Source organism: Trichoplusia ni, chromosome 8, assembly GCF_003590095.1.
Source record: "Trichoplusia ni isolate ovarian cell line Hi5 chromosome 8, tn1, whole genome shotgun sequence".
Taxonomy (NCBI): Eukaryota; Metazoa; Arthropoda; class Insecta; order Lepidoptera; family Noctuidae; genus Trichoplusia; species Trichoplusia ni.
The window spans coordinates 15,811,406-15,828,290 of record NC_039485.1 but is presented as its reverse complement, the minus strand read 5'-3'; the positions used below and the strand labels follow the sequence as shown (position 1 = coordinate 15,828,290).

The 16,885-nt window shown below is 40.2% G+C and overlaps 1 protein-coding gene across 5 annotated transcripts in view; it reads left to right on the top strand.

The window, feature by feature from the left end:
* The window catches only part of LOC113496708 (protein hu-li tai shao), an 87,875-nt gene that overhangs the window by 25,810 nt on the left and 45,180 nt on the right, over positions 1-16,885 (top strand). For all 5 annotated transcript variants that reach the window (XM_026876012.1, XM_026876013.1, XM_026876015.1 and 2 more), the window contains exon 2: positions 2,424-2,480. The gene's annotated coding sequence lies outside the window, so the exon portion shown is untranslated. The remainder of the gene's footprint in view (positions 1-2,423; positions 2,481-16,885) is intronic.

Genomic DNA, 16,885 nt, shown 5'->3' with positions numbered 1-16,885 from the left:
CACGAGTCCTCACAATAATTATCATATATCCAACGAAAAAACCGTTAAAATACTACCAATTTTTCCACTAATGAGGCTAAAAGCTAAAGACTCAACTTCGTCCGAATATCAGCTGACACATTTAGCAATAGAATGAAGTCGTTCCGCAAACCGGGTCGCCGTTCAAACGGTTAAGGTTAACTTGAGTTAATACCGCTTTACGATTACGACCGGATCGTTCAGTTAACTGTGGACAATGAGTAACTACGAGTTGAGGCCAACACTGTCTAGACTTAGAAGTAAAATAAAGCATTAAGACTGGGAAAATGAGGAACATTGAGTGCATTGATAGTCGAGTGGTTGAGGTGGCCACGCCAAGCCTACTGTGCGCGACGTGTCGCGAGTTCGATCCCCGCGTAGGACAAGCCTTTGTGTGATCCACGAATGCTTGTTCTGAGTCTGGGTGTACTTGGGCATGTGAAAAAAGTACTATTAGAAACAGTCGATGCGAATAGATTTACAGGTTTTAAAGTTAAATAGGACAAAATACAATAGGAGTTATGATATTCAGCCAGTAGAAATCGTGATTTTGATGGTTCCGGACAAATAGGCTAAAGAAAAATATATTTGCAGGAAATATTGGATTTATTTTTCCCAATAAATGTATGACCCTAGCTGCACACAAACCTACTTACCCTTTTATAATATTAGTAGAGATAATCCATTATAATCATCATCGGCCTAGCCTTTTCCCAACTATGCTGGACTCGGCTACCATTCCAACCGGGTTCAGCTAAGTACCAGTTTTTTACAAGGAGCGACTGCCTATCTGACCTCCTCAACCCAGTTACCTGGGAAACACGATACCCCTTGGTTAGACTGGCTGTCAGACTTTTCAACCTTCTGACTATCTGTAACGACTGTCAAAGATGTAGGAATAACAGCTGGGAGCCACAATTTAACGTGCCTTCCGAAACACGGAGGAACTCGCTATGACAAAGATGGTCACCCATCTACGGACCAACTGCGTCAAGCATAGCTTAACCTGTGATCGAATCACTTATGCGGTTATAGCTTTTGATAAAGGTCAACTTAATTCTCTCTCTAATAAGCCAAATAGAAGCAAAGTTAAATATTCTTATTATACATTAAATGCATAAAACTATCGCAAACGGTACCTGAACCATATCTAATCAGTCCTCAGCAGAATTATTTGAGACTTTTTCTCAAGGTTCTTAAGATAAAAACTTAACTGAAATGTAATGAGTCGGTTTTTGTAACTGTACAGGTTTAACCTTGAGTAGGCCTGTTAACTGAGTTAGTTAACATCTTAGTTTAGTTACTATAGTCTGTTTTTGAGATGTGGGTCTATAGTCCAAAGTCCAGATTTGTGCAGTGAACTGAAAAATCAAGTCGATTTTTTTTTGTTATAAATGTTCACAGATTGTCGTCATTCAATTGTTTTTATAGTTACAAAAATGTAAAGTTAGAAATGAGCTTGCCGAGTAAATCGTAGCCTGTGTTAATCCAGGGTGTCAGCTTACTCGATACCAAATTTCTTTAAAATCGGTTGAGCAATTTTGACGCGAAGAAGTAACAAACATCCACACTTACAAACTTTCGCCTTTATAATATTAGTGGGATAACACCCAGACTCATAACAAACAACTAGACTCATTACACAATTATTAGTCCTAGCTAAAAAAATTATAACTCGTTCCTCTACACCATCAGTGTAGCCAGTTCCAAACCGTTCCCCATCGCCTATGGGTGCGGTCTGACGTCACCGCGGCGTCTGCCGGCCGTGACGCATTCGGCACACTTCGCCAACAATCGGCTATTGTCGTGTGCGCGCGCGCAGCGAATACTGATGCCCGTTCTATACTATACAGGATGCGCCGCTTTCGTTATTGTTTGTTTGTTTGCAGTTTTAAGAACTCTGTTACTGTTTTTTTTTCTTTTTCGGCTTGGTATTCCAGTTTCGATGATAAGGAAAGGAATTTTGGTGTTTCATAGTTGAATCGTGTAGACGGTGATGTAGTTTTAGATATTTTTGTTTGTCTATCTGTGGGTCATAGCTACGGAATGCGGAAATTATTACAACCTGAGCACTTGAAACTTGGTTTGTGGGCTTTCTACAAAAATAATGTTGAAGGACCGCAGGGCTTTCGTAAAATTTGTAACTACCATTAGTTATCCGACTGCGTCGTACAGAGGGTGTTCTTTTTAGAGCGTATACTGTAAGCTTAATTCTTTGAAATACTGTAACTGCTTGCCTATTATGGGATCTCTTTGAATTTATCCTCAGTTTTGAAGGCGACGGCCTAGGTACACGTTTTTAAAACGATCCTCGCATATAAAATAATTTGCTTTTTGTAATTTTGTATTTTTGACAGATTTTTGTTAGTTGTATGTATTAACGTGTGTTTTTATACTTGTTTCAGTGTTGTGCATGATTCCAAGAAGGAGCTCGCATTGATTGTACCCTCACGTTTTACTGAGTGAGTATACTTATATATTTTATAAGTACATATTCTGTTTATATTATACGGTATTACTCCTAAATTAATAAACTGATTTTGATAACTTAAGGAAAAACCCAGCGATTTTGTTTCTGGGTACGACATTTTTTTGTTTCGACATACATGAAGAGTAAAAACTGAACCCTGTTACAAAAGCTTCGATGTCTGACGGTCCGTGTACCACCAGGTTGTATCTCATAAACCGTGATAGGTAAAATTTTTACAGCAGATTCAACAAAAAATAGGTTTGTTCCTTGAAAAAGGTCCTATTTAAAAATACTTTTTTTATGATATGTATTTTATTATCTATACCTAACCTACTATGTACCAGTAAAAATACATTACCCTCCTGCTGCAGTTGAGTAATAAACGCTAATCATTATAAAATCCCGTACAACGTCCACCGCACCTCGTAAACTCTGTATTGATTGCGACAGATTGGCGTCAAATATACTAAACAACAATATACCACAATATCAACCTTATCCCCTTGTAATAAGACTACTATTCCTACCCAAGGGGCGACTGAAATTAGACTCATTTTAGTGCTAAAAACAACCTTATTCAGTTGTTATAAGGACTCTATTCCTTTTGTTAAGACTGATTTAAGTTTAATTTTAAACCTTATTCCGTTGTATGAAGGCTGTTCGTTATACCCTAATATAGGTTTAACGAAATGCAACCATGTGTCGTTGTAATAGAAATGCTAGTTAACTGTAAGTGACATTTACTATGCTGGTTAATTGATTACGTTGCGGTAGGTCAGTTGTTATCAGCGTGTGTGTCTGCGTGTGTGTGTGTAAGTGCATTGTTGGATGGTTTAAACCTATTTTTAAATTTTTGTGTTTTTATATTAAAGTAATGAATAAAAAGTTAAAAAGGCGTTGTTTGTTTCTATATGAACCATAAAAGATGTTATAGGTAAAGTGCCTTATAGTTCAGAAATATTGGTGACGTAACGTTGTGGTAATAAGTAGCAAAATGTGACGTCACTCGAAATTTTAATTCATTACCTTAACGTCTGTGCTTATTCCTAAAGGAAAACAGCGTTCTTGTTATGTTTTAAACAGTTAAGTATTCATCATTCTCAATCTATTCTATAAAAAGAAAAAAAAACCTTTACAAAATATATTTCATTCATTCATTATCATCAGAAGAAATACCTATCCAAAATTAGTGTTCAGTTTCAGATGCAGTCCACTAAAAAATAAGCAAAAAGTTTCTGAATAGTTTTCACGTCTCCCTTGTTTTTCCCAACTCCTCTACCCCTCGCTCCATAACGAGCTGTTTCCACAGTCGGCCATGTTTATTGATGACGTCACACGGTTCACGAGGGAGGGTAGTCCGGAGGGTTAAACAACATTTATTCATGCAGTCGTTGGTAGTTTGTACCCCGACGATGTCTCGAGTGGGGCGAACGCAATTAGTGTTGACTCCTGTTTTATGGTGACTTTTTAACTGACTTCAAAAGATTCTGTTCTCGAGGAGTTTCTTTTGAAGTGCTTTCACTAGAATATGTTCAAAAGTTCTGTTTTTTCATGTATATGCTTGTATTTTATGAGATTATCTATTTGTGCAGGTATTGCATGCGGTTGCACCTATGGTTTTCTATAGGAATTAAATCTAGTAAATAAATAAATAAATAAATGCGGACAACATCACATACATTGTTCTGAACCCAAAGTAAGTTGCTGAAGCACTTGTGTTATGGAATTCAGATACAACGAAGGTACCACAAACACCCAGACCCGATACAATGTAGAAATGTGAATTTTTACATTGACCCGACCGGGGATCGAACCCGGAACCTCAGAGCTAGCGACACCTTGAAACCGGTGCGTACGCCACTCGACCACGGAGGCTAGTATTACTTTAATTTAAATAATAAATGGCAACGAGTACTTACATGCCAAATGACTCAATAATCTCATTTACTCTTAAACAAGTTATAAAACAATCATTAATTAATAATGAATCAATCAACTTACTTAATACAATGATAACAGAACATAAAATAAACTACATAAATTACATATTTTAATTGTCCATCCCGTTTAATAGTGGCCATACACACGTCCGCTCCGCGCGAGACGCGAGCGATGAATGATGGGCAGTGTTCTGAATTCAAAATGTGTTCCATTTGTGAATGTGTTATTTGTAAATGGAATTGCGAATGTCGTTTTATGTAATGGAGTTGTGCTCATTGAAGGTACCGATGAAGTTGTATTTTGTAGGCAAAACAATGAGAAAATTATAGATTTTCCAAACCTTCAGGTCTCATCGGCCTAGCCTTTTCCCAACTATGTTTGGGTCGGCTTCCAGTCTAACCGGACCGGACTCAGATAAGTGCCAGTGTTTTACAAGGAGCGACTGCCTATCTGACCTCCTCAACCCAGTTACCTGGGCAACACGATACCCCTTGGTTAGATTGGACTAAAACTTACTGACGTCCAAATCACATGCGCTAAATTAAACTGAACTAAAGGACTTATATCTTATGTGAAAATCTGCACGGGCTGCTTTTCAGGCAAATGGGAAATAGGTTTAAGACAATATCCATCTCATTATGGTCAAACATACATATATTTGAACACCACCAGGTCAGAGGCTTGTACCTTTTATGCTGATAGATCTGAAGCAAGCTGTAACACTCATACTCCTTCTTTTGACATGTCGTTACCACATCAGATGGCTCTTAACTTTTAACCGACGACCTTCAAAACAGAGGAATCTCTATTTTCTTTTCAATTGCTTCCTCATATCTCCTTACTGGATGAACGGATTTTGTTGATTCTTTCGTTTATTATATGTGGAATAGCCGTCACTTCCTCTCCTCATTTTTTATCAACTCTTGTCTCCATAGTTTTTCGTTTACCACTCTCTACCTATCCTTCATAAACAGTAGGATCACTATACTATGCGTCATCGCCAGAGTGAGTGATTGCGTCGCCAGTACATGGGCAGTCGTTATAAATTGATGGTCGATGTAATTAGTGACTATTGAGAAATGTTGCCCGGATGTACGGGTGTCGACATGACGGACTGTTGGGTTTAGATATAGATATATGGCGATTTTTGGAAATTATTTGGTAAGAGAATTAGTTTCTCTCTGTGTTTGTGCGTGTGTGTGGTTATGTTAATGTAAATCTAGTAAAAAGTTTCGGTTTTGTGCTAAAGGAGGTTACGACGGAGACAAAACATTTCATAATTTATTGCTTGTACTATTTAGACGTTATTTAAAATGACTTCAACACTAAGATAAGATTTAACTGTTCTACAAAAAATCTAAGTTATCCAAAGTTTTTAAACATCAAAGCTAAATATCATCCCGTGCCAAGAAAGAGCTCATAATACATCCATTTTGTCTCCTTTACATCTCTCTCCTCCGGTACTATTCATAGCACCCACGCGTTTATATTCGCAAATATCTGTCCACTGTTCAGGTTTCAATATTTTAATCATATACACTTTAGTCACACTCCCCGCTGTGTAGATACCCTATAAATTGCTCGTCTAACACTGCCCCGATTACCACATTCGTCATGTGACAGCATTCGCAAGGTACACTATTATTTTGCTATGTACACACATAAACAAATATTATGTAACAAACACACACAGAGAAACATGGAGTTCAGTAGAGCTAGTGACATAGCGAAACAGGAAATGGATCGGGCAGGACGCGGTCAATTACGCAGCCAGACGGATGCCGTGCGGAACTGGGGGGAGGGGAGGGGCGCGGAGCGGATTCGCGGATATAGCGGGACGGGGACGGGCAGTGACGGTACTATGGGCAAAAGTTGACTGCACGGATAGCCGATTGGTATTGGTCACCATGCTATTAGATAATTGTGAGCAACGTGTCTCAGGTTCGATCCCAGCGATATAATTCTTTTTGCGAATTGAATTAATTTTTGCTTGCGGAAATTTATAATACTATTATGCTTTGGTGGATTGGATTCTGAAATATGACAAAACACTCCTTTTTTCTGCGGTCTTGAATAAAAAAAATTACATTTCTCCGTGTAAATCACATCTCATTAATATAATATATTCATATGAATGTGTACACATAATATACATAACAACAGCTAGATATAATAACCGGCCCTACAGGTTGTAGTCACGTGTGATCTCATAAATATGATAATTTATTGTCTCCGTGTAAAGTCGAGGTCGCACTGGCAGCGGGGAAAATTGTAAAAGAAGCGATTTTGATAAAAGGCTGTCGATCAAAATGAGATTTTGCTTATATTATCATCATAATGAGGTTTTCGTGCTTTAGATTAAAACGAAGCTTTTCCTTATAAAACATATAATAAATCTGCATTTTCATCAGTTTTACTTTACTCTCTTGTAACTTATTTTTTAAGCTTTCTTTGATTGCACTTTTCACCAAGATGACTCACCACGCAAGAAACCACAACTCAAGCAATTGTCTGATCCACGAATGCTGGATGGTCCCGAAAGTCTTATACTGATAATTGACACTCGTCAAGTCATTACAGTTGTGACGCGCAGTCTTACTATGAGATACTGTGTCACAGTAACATGTGTTGTGTTGTGTCGCGAGGTAACATACGGGGCTCAGCTGAATTTATCGAGACTGGTAGCCGGCTTCCAAAAGCCTTGTGAAAAAGAAACACAGAATTTTTGTATTTATCATTGTGATGTTACAGAAGTCGTAGTTTGTATAATATGAATTAGGTCTAACAGTATGTCGAGTGCCAATTAAAATAGTTGAAGTTATAATTAAGTGTACATACACTTCAGTTGAATATTGTGGCATGTAATAATATGCGTTATCGAAGTAGGGCAGTGTCTCGAGTTCTCAAGTGTTGATCATTTCTGATGAATTTATTTCACGCTAAATTACGTGGCTGTAAGTAATTGTGGTTTTTTTATTAGGATTTTACAATAGTTTTTCGCCATCGCCGGTGCCGTAGTGAGAGTAGTTTTTGTTTGGACAAGCAATTTCATCACACTAACATTGTAAATGAGAAAGTATGTGAGTATGTTTGTTACCACTTCATGCTCAAACAGCTAGACCGATGTCGCTGAAATTTAGTATGGAGGTTCGTAGCAGCATCCTTGCAGCTATAATTAATATAGAAGCGAGCGAAAAGCTGTTTTTTAAAGAACAATCGTGGAAATGGGATCCGGATAGCTCACTGCACCACCTAGAGCAAGGTCTCTTTTCCACAAACGGCAATTATATCACTACTAGCTGTGGCCCCCGACTTCGTCCGCGTGGTTAGAATATATAGGTTACAATTTTTGAACGGAAGCCCTTCAAACAAACAAACAAACTCTTTAGCTTTATATGTTAGTATAGATAAGAGGAATTGTCGCTCCTTCTTTTATAAAAATCGTAATGTCAGTAATAATGTATTTGGCAATGGCACTCAACCGAAACATGCAAATCGGCAAATCATTTTATTTACTTCGAACCGAACAAGATTAGTATCTATTTATGTACTTGATAATTTAATCATCAATAATCTAAATAAACATAAATAATATACTAGCTGACCTACCAACACTTCATTTTGCCAATAATTTCGGGTTAATCTAAAGCCTTTCGCAATTCAATAACTTGGTATAAGATTTTCCAAAATTGGTTCAATAGATTATAAAACTACCTCCTGTAACAAAACAAGTTTTACCTCTGTACGATTAATACAAATATGATCATTCTTCTCGCGTCCCGCTGTCACTGAGACCACGCCCCAACTAAACCCGACATTGACATTAATTCAGTAATGACATCACACGTGACATAACGACGCTTCAGTACACACAGTATAGTGATCACAATGGACCACGCTGGGTATAGCAGGCGCACACAATAGGGCGTGATGACCGGGCTGTGGAGCAAGGAGGTGCTGAATGAAAAAGCGGAATTTAGGACTGTGTTGAAAGGTATATGGTAGGTATTTAATGTTGCGGAGACCTTGTGGATTAGGATGCCGGTAAGAAACTTAGAACTTAAAGAAGGCAATTACGGATATGGGATTTTTAAAAGTTATTTTCAAACTCAGGCTTTCGAAGCCTATTGGTAGACATAAGATTTCCTTAAATTCCGACACAGCACCCGGATCTCTGGGATTTAAGTTACCAGTACTTTATTAATTATTAATTCAAATTGGAAAGAACAATTTCTTTCCACGCCATTGAAGTAATAAAAGGATGAAATGTGAATGAAGAAAATTCGAGACAAGATCTCTGGGTCTGCTTTAACCAATTTACCAAGCAGATATTTTTCGTGAAGTCGAAAATTCATGCATTCACCTCTAGACAGTCTACCATTGACGCCAAAATTAAAAGATCCTTGTTGATATTAAAACGAATACATCATAAGGACATTATTTAAGGCAGGTATCGTGGGCTAGACTTGCATGATGTCATGTGCTGAATGTTTTCAATGTCAGTAAATGCGGACAACATCACATACAATTGTTCTGAACCCAAAGTAAGTTGCTCAAGCACTTGTGTTATGGAATTCAGATACAACGAAGGTACCACAAACACCCAGACCCGAGGCAATGTAGAAATGTTAATTTTTACATTGACCCGACCGGGGATCGAACCCGGGACCTCAGAGCTAGCGACACCTTGAAACCGGTGCGTACGCCACTCGACCACGGAGGTCGTCAAAACGTCAGTGCGTTCATTCAATCTCGAGTCCGACCAATCCGGGGAATGATCAAGTTCTAGACAGATCTGTTTTAGTCATAGATCAAGTTATATCATAAAAAAATATAATCTATGAGAGAAATCACCAAAGGTGGAAATGTGAGGCTACCCGAGGCAATCAGAAATCATGATCCTGCTATCCTGCTAATTATTTGTATGTACGTATGTGTGTTACTCTTTCACGCAAAAACCACTCAACGAATTAAGATGAAACTTGGCACACAGATAGTTTATAACCAGGATTAACACATAGGATAGTGGGTCCGCGGGCAACATCTGGTAATAAATATTAAATACATTCCAGGGAATTCAATTACAGTGCTACTTGGTAGTCTACTTCTAGTAAATTTTTTGATTATGTAGAATTTGAAATCATCCGTTGAGAGAGTAGAGGCATTTGTCCAGAAGTGACTCAGTATCTAGTCTTAATCTTTGCTATCCCTGGGTATTTAGATAGTGCACTATAAGCTTCGAATATTACATTATTAACTTCAGAATTTCATACGCGGATGCTAATAGTATGATATTTACCAAATCACTCACATGCACACACATACATACAATTACCTCTTCCAATCGTGATTTGTGCCTCAAATGTAATGATTCATAGCGGTGTTAATAGATGCCAAGGCCTGTTGTGATTGCGAACGGAAGTCGACCTGTAGTTATGTTATAAATGGTCTAAAATCATCACTACCCGTACACATGAACTTTTGAAGCAACATTCGTGAATTTGTGGAAGAGGGACAACGCTATGCGGAAGAAGTGTAACGTCTTGCTTTATAACAGTAATAGGGTAACTTTGAGAAATTATGGTAATGTACTAGATTTTGTGGTTGGTAAAATGTAACTGCAGATTTGTAATAGCAAGTGAAGAAAAAATATGTGTCCAATATTTTTTTGGAAATCGTGGACATCAGGTTCGTCCCGAAACCTCAAAAATTGTAGCCTATGTGTTATTCTGATGTATAAGCTATATTGTGGTAAAGTTTCATTCAAATCCATTCAGTAGTTTTTACGTGAAAGAGTAACAAACATCCATACATCCATACTTACAAACTTTCGCCTTTATAATAGTAGTAGGATTTCTTATTGACATCGGAAACTGGAACGAATGGAATGTGGAATGAGTCCGGTACCTTCCCTGAATATGATATAAACTTGATTTTTTGTATAGAAACTTTCGTGAGGATCATTAATAAGTAAATGACGCAACGGGATAGTCTGGCTGGATAGTTTCAAACCCAACGGGAGTCCTTAATCATGACAGCGGGAAAGCGAGTCGATTAACTCAATCTTTTATAGAATTTTTCCCTTTTTCCTTGTCTTAAAAGACGCCATTCTCCTTACATTTGTATAACAACACCCGATGTTATATTATACCCATTAGTTACAATAGTAAGTTAATTCATATCGTGTTGGTACACTTCACAGGACCATTTCTCAACTTTAGGTACGGCTTGGTCCAAGTTGTAAGTGTTTAATTTATGATTAACACAACTTGTAAGATATTCTTAAATGTCTTGACGGTTTGACAATTGGGGTTACTTATGATTGGGCATATCTTTGAATTGCATCTTTGTATAAACAATGTTATAAGCCCATTTAAAAAATATATTTATAGGGATTGCTATCCTTCATACTCTCAAAATGCTTTTAGCAAGTTTTTAATCCATTAAATAAGTGCGTTATTTAAAGCCCTCGTGTAAATGAAATAAATAAAATTTAATTCAAAAGCATCGAATCCCACTTGAGACGGTCGTTAACCACAACCACTCAATATAAGTGGTGTTCATTGCATTTTCATAGCCAGCACATAACACCCCTTAAAAATAGGGGTGAGCATTGATATACCACTTAAGTTCCACCCCTTTTGTCCTTAAACCCTTTCGTACATGGGGTATCGATATCCTACCATACTATGCGAACCTTAACAAGTGTAAGTACATGGTGGAAATCTTTTTATGAAAAGAAAAACAGCTTAGAATTAAATCCTTGTGTCCCGGGGAGTTTTACAAAATTCTAATCACATGCACTAAGATACCCAGACTCGGGACTCCAGGACAAGCATTCGTGAATACAAACACACTTGATTTACGCGGAGATCGAAGCCGCGACACGTCGCGCAAAGTGGGTTTGGCGTGGTGATCTCGACCACTCGTCTATCCGTACAGCGAAACTGGTTTTCGACTTGTATCGCAACGTGTATGCAGGGACTGGAGGGGTGTTATGTGCTGGCTGTGCCGTGTAGCGACGGCTAAAGAATACATATGTCGCTACCCCTTCTTCCAGTGGGTGTCGTAGAAGTCGACTAATGGAGTCAAAATGCACCGAACACCAGTGCGAGAGAAGGAAAACTCGGAAAAAAAAACCCTCTATCAACCCGTCTGGCCAGCGTGATAGCAGTAGGCTAAATACCTCTATGGGCAGCACACAAAAGCCACGGCCCCTAGTTCCCGGCAGTCCCGCTATTCCCGGTCACGGTGGCGACCGTGGTTACGGCGGGACAGGGGGTGCGAAGAATCTCCGGGTTACGAGAGGCCACCAAACAAATCTGACTCTTGCGACGTACAACGGCCGCACGCTACGGCTTGACTCGCATCTGGCGCAACTCGAGGTGGAACTTGGGAAGATTAGGTGGCACATATTAGGGTTATGTGAAGTTCGAAGAGAGGGGGAGGACACCATAACCCTCGAATCAGGTCACCTAATGAACTTCCGAGAGGGAGACCAACAATCTCAAGGTGGCGTTGGGTTTCTGGTTAATAAGTCCCTAGCTGATAACGTTGTGGAGGTGTCTAGTGTGTCGAACAGGGTAGCGTACCTTATCATAAAGCTCACCGACAGGTATAGCCTTAAGGTCGTGCAAGTGTACGCACCGACCTCGACACATTCAGACGATGAAGTGGAGGATATGTTTGATGATATATCAAGGGCCCTCCACTTCACTACAAAGACCCATTACACCGTTGTCATGGGGGACTTTAACGCTAAAGTGGGAGTACAGATTTGCGGCGAATCGGCAGTAGGATCCCATGGATTTGGAAGCAGGAATCATAGGGGGCAAATGCTCGTCAACTTCCTCGAACGCGAGGGGCTCTTTTTGATGAACTCCTTTTTCAAAAAGCAGCCTCAAAGGAAGTGGACGTGGCAAAGCCCCGACACTATGACTAAAAATGAGATTGACTTCATCATGACGAACAAGAAGCACATATTCAGAGACGTCTCCGTGATCAATAGGTTTAATACCGGGAGCGATCACCGACTTGTCCGAGGCTCTCTGAATATCAACTTCAAGGCCGAACGTTTCCGTCTGATGAAGGCCAGGCTCCGACCAACACTGTTCCAAACCATGACAGGATCTGAAACGTTCCAGGCAAATTTGGAGAACCGATTTGCCGCCGTGGAAACCACAACAGACGTTAACCAGAACCACGAATATGTGGTTCGGATCCTCAGGGAGGAAGGTTCGAGATTCTGTAACATGCAGCGTAAGGGCAGGAAATCAAAGCTTTCGGAAGAGACATTAGGGCTTATGAAGAAACGACGTGAAAACCCGCCTGTCACTTCGTCAGCTAAGCGGGCTCTAAACCAAGAGATCAACAAGCACGTACGACGCGACCTCCGGTGCTCCAATACTCTAGACATTGAAAGAGCAATTGAGCTGAATCGGGGGTCAAAGGTGTTCGTACAATCTCTTGGAAGAAGCCACTTGACGAAGCTGACCACAACAAGTGGAGAAGTCGTCTCTTCGGTGCCGGCAGTCCTTACGGAAGTGGAAAATTTCTATGGCCGGCTATACGCATCGCATGCATCTCGACCTGATCCCGGAAATGAGGATCCCAGAGCCACATTAACACGCCATTTCACCGAAGACCTGCCAGAAGTCAGCAGTGGCGAAATCGAGATCGCTCTGAGACAGCTCAAAAATGGAAAAGCCCCTGGCGAGGATGGCATTACAACAGAGCTATTAAAAGCAGGAGGAAACCCCTTACTAGGGGAGCTCCAAAAGCTTTTTAATGCCGTCCTGTTTGAAGGGAGAACTCCAGAGGCGTGGAGTAGGAGTGTTGTCGTCCTGTTCTTCAAAAAGGGAGACAAAACCCAGCTGAAGAACTATCGACCCATTTCCCTCCTAAGCCACGTCTATAAGCTGTTCTCAAGAGTGATCACGAACCGACTTGCGCGAAGACTCGACGAATTCCAACCGCCGGAGCAGGCCGGGTTTCGGAGCGGATACGGCACCATAGACCACATCCACACAGTGCGGCAGATTATACAGAAGACCGAAGAGTATAATCAGCCCCTGTGTCTAGCATTTGTGGACTATGAGAAGGCCTTTGACTCGGTGGAAATCTGGTCTGTTCTGGAGTCCCTGCAGCGTTGTCAAGTAGATTGGCGATACATCCAAGTGATGAGATGTCTTTACGAAGCCGCTACAATGTCCGTCCAAGTACAGAATCAGCAAACAAGGCCCATACCGTTGCATCGAGGAGTGAGACAAGGGGATGTTATTTCCCCGAAATTGTTCACTAATGCAATGGAGGATATGTTCAAGACGCTGAACTGGAAAGGACGCGGCATCAACATCAATGGCGAACACATCTCTCACTTGCGATTTGCTGACGATATTGTCATCATGGCGGAAACGCTGCAGGACCTACAACAGATGCTGAACGGCCTGGCTGAATCTTCTCTACGCATCGGCCTACGGATGAACTTGGACAAAACCAAGGTCATGTTCAATGAACATGTTCTACCGGAACCGATTGCGATACACGGCGCCGTTCTCGAAGTTGTTCAGAAATATGTATACCTCGGGCAGACGTTGCAGTTAGGTAGAAACAACTTTGAGGACGAAGTGAATAGGAGAATTCAGTTGGGTTGGACTGCATTTGGGAAGTTACGTCGAGTCCTAACATCGTCGATCCCACAGTGCCTAAAGACAAAAGTCTTCAATCAGTGCGTCCTACCTGTCATGACTTACGGAGCCGAAACGTGGACACTGTCGGTACGGCTGGTTCACAAGTTTAAAGTCGCTCAGCGGGCTATGGAAAGGGCTATGCTCGGTATTTCTCTGAGGGACCGCATCAGAAATGAGGTAATCCGTCAGAGAACCAAAGTCATCGACATAGCCCACCGAATCAGCAAGCTGAAGTGGCAGTGGGCTGGCCATATTAGCCGAAGAACCGATAACCGTTGGGGTAAACGAGTTCTAGAGTGGAGACCACGCCTCGGCAAACGTAGTGTAGGACGTCCTCAGGCACGGTGGAGTGATGACTTGCGCAAGACGGCTGGCAGGAGCTGGATGCGAGAAGCCGAAAATCGATCTCAGTGGCGTGCACTTGGAGAGGCCTATGTCCAGCAGTGGACTTCGATAGGCTGATGATGATGCAGGGACTAAGTCGACGTGTGACGATCGTCAATTGTTATTAGAAACACGCGATGGAGACGTAAAACTGTGTGTAGAGTATAGACTATAGTTTGTAATGTGAGCTAGGAAAATAGACCTTGTTGCTTCAGGTTTAAGGTTTATTTATCGAAGTGTATTTGATTTTCAGTTGTGCCTTGTCTACTGCGCATAACTATTCATCGTTTGAGGTATTCGTGGAATTTGACTGGGTTTTACACAAAAGGTTACGGCATAATATGCTAGATTTAAGATTTAAGTTTTTAATAACTGGAGAGTGGATATCACTTCAGACCTTTATGCCTAGGTCATATTATTATGACGGCAGTGGCTAAAACTTTTTTCAAGGTTTTTTCCGCTTCCGCTCTTAGGATTTTATTCCTTGTATCATGAGAGCTTTCACGAATATTCAAGTCACGTGCTCAAAGACACCTAGATACAAAATAATCTTTCATGGAACACACAAATGCTTGTCCTTCTCGGGGATCGAACACGCGACTTTTACCACTTAAGAGGTTTGGCTTGATGACCCTCATCTGTTCCTCCGCCCCGCTGCCGCCCGCACCTCGGCCCACAGCCCACGTCTAACGCAACAGCCTGAGAAAAGCCGCGATGCTATCATTCCACCTTTTGTCTTAGCACTGACGCGACCGGCTGTTACTGTACGATGACCCACTTTTATTTCGCTGCGGTTTTGTGCTTTCATTTTTTTGGTTAGTTATCCAAATTGTGGCTTTTTGGAATTGGAACTTTCGGTTGGTTAATCGTTTTTGTGCGTAATCTTTTCTTGGTTATGTTGGAGGTCGGAGTCTTTTTCGGATGTAGCCGAATATTGTACGACTGCCTATATGTCTTCTATTTTTCCTCCACAGCATAATTGTGTTAAGTGATTTCTTAAGATACTGTTGTAGATAATGTCATGCTTTAAATAAACACTTAAGATGTAATACGTGATCTTTGATATGCTTAGTTTAAAAAAAATACTTGATTTAATATGAACAATAAGTTGGCGTTTGACGGGGCAACAATGCGGAGTCCCGAATTTTTAATACATTGGAAATCTTCCAAGTTTGGTAATTAATAATACAAGAATAAAAAAGAAATCGTCAAATGCAGACCGAGTAACTTCATTCACTTTTCCGCCAATAGTCATAATAGTTAGACTATAGAAATGTTCAAGTGTGACTCACGTTAAATGGTTAATACTACAAAAAAAAAACAATGATAGAATATCTATTTAAAGACTCATTAAGTAAGAGGTATCGTAACACGTAAACACCGCATCCAGTTCAATAGGACAGCATATGGTGATTACGAGCGCCGCGGCACGTCTCGAGACGCGCGGCTCATAAGAATTGTGACTACTTCGCTTGTCGAATATGTAATGTGTTTTTATGATGATAGGGATTGCTGGTAGCAAGTATTAGATGGTAGTTTGTGGGACGGGATTGTTTGGATTTTAGTTTTGTAAAACAGAGTATGTTGTGGATCCTGGTTGGATCTGATAGGTGGGTGATCTCGATTGATACGCCTGAGGAAATCTTTCTTAAATAATGCAGGATTGATGGTGTAAAATTAAGAAAAGTAGCGTGGCATTTAAGAGATTGGATCCCTGGAAGGCGTTTTGAAGGATCTCTTTGGTTGATAGAAGCTTAGTTAAACTGGTAGTCAGGAAGATTGGTATTCACGAAATTGTGAAAACTCCAATGAGACGGCCGGAATTTTGGTGTTTCTCGGTCGATAATTAATAAATACAATTAACTACGTATCTTGAAAGGTGTTATTTAGATAGGAATAACAAATATTTATCATAATAAGACATAAAAAGGTATATTTGATGTGAAATGAATAAATAAACGGAAGGGAAAGGGCTTCGCTGAAGTAAAAATAAAGTCCAATACAATTCGTATTGGAGTGGCGCATATCCTTTAGGGACAACCCCAAAGGATATGTCTTACTATGTCGCATTCAAGCAAATAAGAAAATGTTATAGTAACTATCTTGAGAATAATTCATTATTAAATGATACAACGGTTTATTTCCTCTTATCTATCGGGATTGCCGACTAGTATCGGATACGAACGGAGTATGATTAAGGACTCCGGTTGGTCCTTTCTTACCGATTTACTTACACACACTTACTTACACTTTCAACTTACAGATTCTTAGCGATATACGAAACAAAGCTCAATATCACAGCATGTTGTGGTAACACACAACCCTCAGTACACCAGTAAGCCTTACAAACTTCGCCATAAACTTGGTACGTAACTACATCAGC